Here is an 8,897-nt window from a genome sequence, read left to right as displayed (position 1 = left end):
GCTAGACTAGCCTGGTCCTCCACTCAAGCAAGTAGAATGTGGTCAAGATAAAGTGGGCAATTGGCCTCAGGAGGCTGGGGATGCCCTCATTCTATCTTGGACTGCTCCCAGCCTGGCTTGTTAGAGGACAAACCACGTGGAGGACAGCTGAGGGATGGTAGCCAAGGCCACCAGAGACCAATCAGCACACAGCTGACCCCTCAGCTTGTCACAGATGCTTGAGTAAGCAGAGCTGAGATCTGCCCAGCCCAGTCCAGCTACCCTGTAGATGTAAGAGAAATACTGAGCGGTTGTTGAAAGTCATTAAGGGTTGGTGTCTTATTCCATAGCAACAGTTGACCGCTACAGCTTCTGCGTCCTCCAAATGTATGGCTAGCAAAACCAGACACTTATTAGACCCCAAAGCTACTTGTTTTCTCATTAATTTTTTAAAAGACTTTTTTAATAATCTGACATCTTCATGGCTTTCAGTCACATAATAACCTTTAGGATTTAACACACCAGGTGCCATGTGGATTGATGAACACTGAGAGCTTTCCTGGTTTCATTGTCCAGAGCCAGTTGATCTGCGATTTTTCTATGGAATTATAACCTCCATCTATTTATCCCAGGGAGAGCTTAAGTCAGGTACTTTGTTATCTGGCGTTCTAAGATGCTACTTAGGTTTGTGTTTGTCTGCATCTGCTGCAACCAGCAGTTGGGATTTCTAAATTAACACCCAACACATGCTCAAAGGAGCCTCCACTTGCTTGCTTTTCCTTTCTTTATAAAACTGGCTCTGAGATGGAGGTGTCTGTACCCCATTCTTGTCTCTGAGAGACATGCTGGGTGCCTAGCAATAGTTTCTTAACACAGTGGCTTTTAGTTTCTCAGTTATAAACAGAGGCAAAAGGTGTCTTCCCTCCTGGTGTCTTTGAATGTTATATCAAATTAAACTCTGGTCCTTTTGGTACTGGAAGAGGCTAATATTTTGGGGGAAAATATGAAAATTAAAGAAATGCATTATCTTTTTTTTGCAGTACAATTAGGACAATGAGGTGAATGCTATTGATTTCCTTAATTTTTGTCTAAAATTAACCTTCAAGGGGAAAGAAACAAAATGCACAGATACCAAAAGAAAAGACAACTTTAAGTGAGAAAGAAAGGGAAAAAAGAACAGATGTCTGTTGACTGTCACTATACTACACTACACTACAGGATAAGTTTCTGGGTTCCAGATATTTTTCTGTCAGGGTATCAAGAAGCTAAATTATGTCTAGCACCACGTCCAAACCGGATGGTAACATGGACTTTAAAATGAGGCATAGCTGGAATGCTAGCAGTTACAGTTTTGATCTGGATCTCTACAGAAACGGGAACCATCCGGTCACATTGCAAAGTCAGAGGCCTCCCACTCAGATGAGGAGGGACAATATTTGATCGAAAACAACAACAAAAAAAAGTGGAACCAACAAATCCAAATAGTGAGTGGTAGCTCTGAGGTCTCCAAAGAATGCGAATTAAATGTCTGATGCTTATAAAAATATCTGTCCCTGGGATTTGTTCTATATTTACTGATCTGCCTGCCTGATCTGGGAGAGTGGGTCAGATCATATTTCAAAGACTTCCTTTCCAAAACATTCTTAGCAAAGGATGAAAGGAACAGGGTAGAGCCCATGGCGTCGACATGAGTGAGACAAGGAGAATGAATTGGGGCTCCAGGATTTTGGGAGAGCTGCAAAGAGACCACCATGGTTGGCGTGGGCAGGAGAAATTCTTTAGGAGATGCAACAAAGCTCGGCTTCAAACCTGGCCAGAGCTGGAGTCTCCTAGGATAATCACAGCCTGTGAGAAGCAGAGAGGAAACCAAGACTGACTTTGGGCTAGGGACTTCATTAATCACTTTCACATTTGTCATCTTCTGCAACCCTAAAAAGAAAGCCTGTCACATAGTACTAGTTACTTCCGATTTGTGGGTAAAGAAATTGAGACTCAAAAAATTATGCAACCTGCCTAAGAAGCCATACCAGGATTTGAACCTGGGTCTCTTGCTACAAAGGCTGTTCCTCTTTCAAAAAACATGGACTTGAGGTATTCTATAGCTGAGAGACTGGAGGTCTTTTCTTCAACTTGTGAAATGTGTGTGTGTGTGTGTGTGTGTGTGTGTGTGTGTGTGTGTGTGTATTGTCAGAGAGGAATTAAGAATTCAGTTCCAGGCATGGTAAGTTCAAGGTATCTATGACTACCTGGGGAGGTAGGTGGATGTTTGGGCAGCATCAGAGTTTGGGAGGTGTGTAAGTCAGTTTTCTACTACTATACTAAAATACCTGAGATCATCAACTAATAAAGAAAAAACCTCACAATTTTGGAGGTTCCAGGTTATGATGGATTGGTTCCATTGCTTTGGGCCTGTGGTGAGGCAGCAACTCATGCAGGAGTTCATGGTGGAACAAAACTGCTAATTGCATGGCCAGGAAGCAAAAGAGAGAAAGAGCAAGAGGCTGAGGTCGTACAGTTCCTTTCAAGGACACACACCCAACAACCTGAAGACTTCACACCAGGCCCCACCTCTTAAAGTTTCCACCACCTCCCAAAAGTGCCACTCTGGGAACCAAGCCTTTAATTCATGGGTTTTGGAGGACATCCAAGATCTAAGCTATAGCAGAAGTGGAGCTTCAAATGCTGTGTTAGTTATTTTTCTCATTGTTGTGACCAAACACCTGTCAGAAATGATTTAAGTAAGGAAGGTTTTATTTTGGCTTCAGGTTTCAAAGGAGCAATTTCATCATGGAAAGGAGGGTGTGTTACAGTAGAATAGTTCACATCAGGGTGGCCAGGAAGCAGAGGAAAGGGGGAATTCTAGTGTTCTAGTGGACTCTTTCCTTCTCCCCACACCTTTATTCCAAATGGGCCTCCAGGCTATAGAATGGTGCTGCCCACATTCAGGGTATGAATTTCCCCTAGTTAATTCTCTCTGGAAACACCCCCACAGACACACCCAGAGGTGAGTGTTGCTAATTTTCTAGGTACTTCTCAATCCAATCAAGTTGACAGTCAAGATTAACCATCACAGTTTCAGCCCTTGTCAACTTGATCTGAAACATATCTCCTTAAACACCCCTAACTCCAAAAAGATTCATGTCCATCTCGTAATACATAATGCATTCAGGCCATCTCCATGACTTCCAGTCCTCCAAAAGGGAGGGATGGGGGCCAAGAAAGGAGGGATGGGACCAAAGCAAAACCAAAATCCAGCAGGACAAACACTAAACCCTATAGCTCCACATCTGGCATCTGGTCCATAATGTGTGCTCTTGCAGGCTTGGGCAGCCCTGCCCCGTGGGGTGGCCATTTGCAGCCCATATGGCTTCTTTTCTGGACTGGCTCCACTACATTCCCTGTAGCTTTCCTTGGTGGATGTTCCACGTTTCTGGTATCTCTCGCATCCTGGGGTCTCCACTGCAGATTAGGCATCACCCTTACAGATTCATGCAGGGCCCTCTCAGGTGCTGCCCTCAAGGATCTTCACCCTGTCACTCACTGCCTGGCCTCCCAAGCCTTCCTTTGCCATCAGGGTGGAAGCTTCCACAGTCCCATAAATCTTTCATTCTTCCTGCTTTCTAAACCAGCATTACATGGATAGCACCAAGGCCTGCCACCAGCTTGAGCTGTAACCAAGCCTTCTTGTACCATGGCTGCATTGACCTCTGAGTGTCTGGTCTGCTGAGCACAGTGGCTCTCACAGCCAGCATAAGCAAGTCTGTTAATCTGACAGGGAGCAACTGCGGATTAGAAGAACGACATGAAGACAGACATAGAGAAAAGCTGGGATCAGGTGGGTCTGATGCTCCTGATGAGAGATGCTGGCCCCCTCCACATCCAAGCACATTTATTTATACAGCACATATGCAGAAGTCAAGTTAGGTTCTCATGGGCTAAGTCACATAGTCAGCAGGAACAAGGATGCTATGGTAAGTTGTTTTTCTATTCTGACTGTCCTTGCCTAAAGGTAAACATGTCCTGTTTCCCATGCAAGGCAGCCATGCTGAACCTTGTCAATTTCCTTTAAGCTGGGGCTGTGCCTTTGCAGCTCAAAGGTCCTTGACATGGCCATGATCATATCAAGGTTCCTTCTCAGTCCATTCAGTTACTGGTCTCCCACAGAATCCAAGGGAAACAACTTTCTAAGTGACCCTGTGTAAGGCAGGGTACCCCGAGGCAATCTTTTATCAAGGGCAGTCTTTAAATGAGTTTACTTTTTCAGACCTTGGAGGCTGTGACCAGTGGGTTCTGGCCAATTTCTGAGATGCCCTCAAGGCGTCTTCCCTATCATCCCAGTGTGAAGTGCTTCACTTCATTTTAATGACACTAGTTAATCTCTTGAACAACCATGCCTTCCTTGTCCACAACAAGCTTTTCTGGCCAAATTCCATGCTTCTCAAATAATTCTACTCTGCATTTTGCTCCCAAGTCACTCTGTAAACCTGGCTAACAGCAGCCAGCAATAACATACCACAGCCTGAATACTATGCTGCCTTGACATTTCCTCCACCAAATTAATTAGTCCATTACTTTTAATTTAGCCTCACTCAAAGTCTCAGGGCATGGACAAAATGTAGACAGATTCTTTGCCAGAATGTAACAAGCATGGCCTTTAGTCTCCTTTCAATCTGAGACCTCATGAGTCTGGCCTTCAGCATCTGCATTCCTGTTCACTCGTTGGTCTTCTGAGCTCCACCAGAAACACCCATTAAGTTCTGCTTACAGCCTTCTAGAGCTTCTCTAGCCCACATCTCCACTCTTCCAAATTTCTCCCACAAACCAGTCTCAAAGGCTTCAGGACAACACAGTCAGGTTTAGTCACAGCAACAACTCCACTTCTCTGGTACCAATTTTCTGTTTTAGTTTTCATCGCTGTGGCTCAACTACCTGACATAAACAACTTAAAGGTGGAATTATTTATTTTGCTTGTGGTTTCAGAGGATTTAGTCCATTATGGTAGGGAAGGCATGGTGGAGCAGGGCAACTCACATCATAGCAGCCAGGAAGCAGAGAGAGGTGATGTAGGAAGGGGCCAGGGCAAGTTACAGCCCTCAAGGACATGCCCCCAGTGAGCGACTTCCTCCAAAAAACCCACATCCTACTTTTTCACCACCTCCCCAAAATGTCATCATGTTATGAATCCATCTGGTCTAATTGTCTTTGGAAGCATCCTCACAGACACATGCAGAGGTGTGCTCCACTAATCCAGGCCTCTTGCATACTTCTCTTTTTACCCTTCCTTCCACAAGCCCTAAAATTTATGTACTCTGCAATCCTGGGGCAGGACTATCCAGGTGTCTTTTTTTCCACATCTAGAATATCCCTGGGAAGTGTTCCAGAAGGACAGAGGCCAGGTCTCCTTCCCCAGGCCCTCCCTTTTCCCTCTCTCAACTTCCTGAAGGACACCTGGCTGTGCTGGTCCAAGCCTAATCCTGGTATTTCATCTTAAGTCTGATCTGAGAGCCCTGCACCTGAAGCTTCCTCATCAATGAACTGGGTCACAAGGTGTCTGAAGATCACACAGGACAGTAATGTAAACTCCTGACATCACGCCCCACGCAGAGTAAGTGCAGTGTTGCTATACATGCCTGACCTGCTATCAGTCAGGCAATTTTGTTGATTCTTTGGCTGCCACGTTTGAGTTTGACCCCATCAGGAGGGAATCCAATGGTGCACAGATAAACATTAGCCAGGATGTTGGCATTCCTTGAGCCCCTGTCCACAGCAGCAGACCTGAGCCCTCTCCTGAGCCCACAGCAGGATTTCAAGACCAGGTGCTGGAGTCAAAGCTGGTACCCTGTGGTTTCAGAACTCTCATTGATCAAAGAAGGTGGCGTTGAAGAGGGAAGGCAATGAGCGTCCTTACAGAACCCCTAACTCATGGAATTCTCACAGAAAGCTCATGAGGCTGGCAGTGGGGAACACAGGCTCATGTTGCCTCCCCAATGTCAGGCAGCCATTGTGAAACCCCCAGTCCCCAGCAAAGCTCCTTTCTGTCCATTACCAGGCTCCTGTCCAGGCTTTGGGGCTACCAACTCTTGTACCTCTAAACTGCTCTTTCCCCCCTTTCTGCCTCAACAGGAAAATATTTTTCATGAGGACAGAATAAAAATGAGAACTTTTCACATTTTGGTATTATGTTCCTTTACCCTTTAAAAATACCAGTCTCTTTGCTATTTTTGCTTTCAGCTGAAATATTGTGTAAAGGTCCCAAAATGTTATGGGAATCTAATTGTTCCAAGAAGGTTTGGGGATCAATAATATCGGTAGAACCTGGTTCATCTACCCAGATGAACCTTTAGTGTTTTTTTAAAACCTGGGCTCCATATTTGTCCACAATCACTTTTGTTCTCCTTTCCCCTCCCCTACTTGTTTTGGACTTCTGTTTGATTCTTCAGAATGTCAACCTATTATTGCTCGTGAGAAACTCCCCCCAACAAAAAGAAATTTTCTCCTTTCATTGAATATTTGTGCACCGGAAATAAGGACATTTGAAGAATAACACACTATGTGCAAAAATATGCTCCCTTGTATGGGTGTGGGTGCACACACACATGCACACACACATATGCACACATGCACACACGCACATATCTGAAAATTTCAAAGCAAACTAAAGGTGAGGTAGGTAGGTTGGAGTTACCCTTCAGCAGATTACTAGACACTCACAGCTCAGCAACCACGTGCTAGGGGAAATGCTTACGACAGGTGACAAGCAGAATCCTCAAGAGTGTGCAGCCCTTCCTCCAGGCAGCTCATAGTCTGCAGTGTTCACGCTCACCAGTGCCTGAGTTACTGAACTACCCTACTGTGGGCCACATGTGGTGTGAGGGATTTTACGTGTCTTTCTCACTCAGGCTGCAAACCTGACATTGGCATTGTGACTGCTGTAAGACGGGAGCATTCAAACTGGAGGTCAGTGTTGGGGTATGTGGGAGGAATCCATGAGTCTGGCAGAGATTTGGGCTGTAGGATCTGAACCCGAGATTCCACTGTCTAACCATTGGTCTCCTGTGCAAACTCCATTTGTCTGTCCCCAGAGGCAGGATCCCTGTAACCGCTCTCCGGATCCCTCTTTGCTCCCATCACAGCTGTGGTAGCAAAGCACTTCTTGGTTCATAGAAAGTAGAAGATGTGTCTGGGAGAGGTGGCTGAAGTTCGCGGGCCAAGATTTTTCCTTTCTTTCTTTTAAAATTTAAATAGGCAATATACAAGCAACATGCACAATCAAGAGGCTGTAAAAGGGGTAGAAAGTCTATGTTAGGTTCCTCTTCCGCTGGCTCAAGCCCCTGTCCCCAGGTCCCTTCCCAGTGACTGCCACTGCTGCTGTCCTGTGCTACCTTCTATTGATAGTCCAGGCCCATAGAACACATTCGGAGCACACCATCTGCAATCCTTGCTTGAACACCACACATCCTGTTCAAATAGCTTTCTTCCAATACTGCCGCATCTCAGAGCTCATTCTGCTCATTCCACCTCAGGGCCTATCACTCTGCTCCCTTCTTTTTTTTAAGGCCGCATACATTCCATTTTATGTGTCCTAACTTATTTAATATTGACTATTGAGGGATGTTTAAGTTATTTCCAATTTTCCTTCATGCAAACAATGCTAGAATGAGATCCAGATTCACGTATCATTTCAATATGTGGGCAAATGATAATTTCTCACAGAGACATTGCTTCGTAGGAGGATGTGAGAGTTTTTAATGTTGGTAGATTTTCCCAGTGGCTTTCCATAGAGGTCAACAGAATTAAATCCCCTCCACCCAAAGGAGTGTGAGCGAGGCTCCAGATTGTTTCCATTCTGGTTCAAATATGTGGTAGTGGGCTGCAAAGACACAGCTAAGGCCCAGTGGTGTGATCCTCGCCAACTCATGTCATCTACAGGAGCCTCAGTTTCCCCCGCCATATTGGGTGGGCCACACAAGGCCAGCATGGAGGTTTGGTCTTCTCTTTCTCTTGCAAGGTTCTGCACTGTGGGAGAGACGACATCCTCAGAACCAGACAAAGGGCCAGAGTAAGCCCTGCCATCTTGAAAGTGTTCATAGAAACCATAAGCTGGGACGAAACCAACAGAGCTGCTGGGCTCTGCTGGGGCATGTCGTCCCCTCAGCTGGACACACCTGTGAATTAAGGAAATGTCACTCCACTAAGAAAAGAGCAAAGGGACCATTCAACCCCATCTATAGCACCACAGGGAAACTGGCTGTCAGAAGGTCACACTAGGAGCTGGGAGCTATAAATTTCATATTGGCCTTTTGGAGAAAGAGAGTGATTTGAATTCTAATTTGATCATATTCAGAAGGAAGTTATTAGGCGAATGTACACCTGCGTTCTTGCAGGTCCCACTTTTATGTTATAAAAGAGCACTGAACAACTGTCAAGAGTCATAGTTTCATATCTTAGTTTTAAAAATGGTGATAATTATTACAAAAACTTAAGTCCATTAGAAGTATGTGACACAAAGTAGGAAATTCCCTGATTCTGGTTCCTATCTCAGCCTTACCCCCCATGTGGAATGGCAAGGGACAATGTGGCATTTGTCCTCTGAAGGCTTTTTCTATGCATATTAAAAACTACCTTATACATATGCATATGATTCTCCATATGTAAACTTGTTGCAAAAATGGAATCCCACTAGTACATGGTTCTGTACCTTGATTTTTCACTTGCTGGCATCTTAGTAGAGATTGTAATTTAGAACCACAGCATCTACAGCATTAGATTAGATGGTGTTTGCATTAGACAGCTTACTGACCCTGCACACGTGGAGGGTAGGGTCGAGTTCTTCCTAGCACACGCCCTGTTCTTAAGAGAAGCAACTGAGGAAAGGGGGCTTATCCTAGAGACCAGAAAGAAATGAAAGTTGATCATGG

Source organism: Castor canadensis, chromosome 4 (genome assembly GCF_047511655.1).
Source record: "Castor canadensis chromosome 4, mCasCan1.hap1v2, whole genome shotgun sequence".
Classification (NCBI taxonomy): domain Eukaryota; kingdom Metazoa; phylum Chordata; class Mammalia; order Rodentia; family Castoridae; genus Castor; species Castor canadensis.
The sequence above is the reverse complement of the archived record's forward strand: the minus strand, read 5'-3'. Positions refer to the sequence as shown.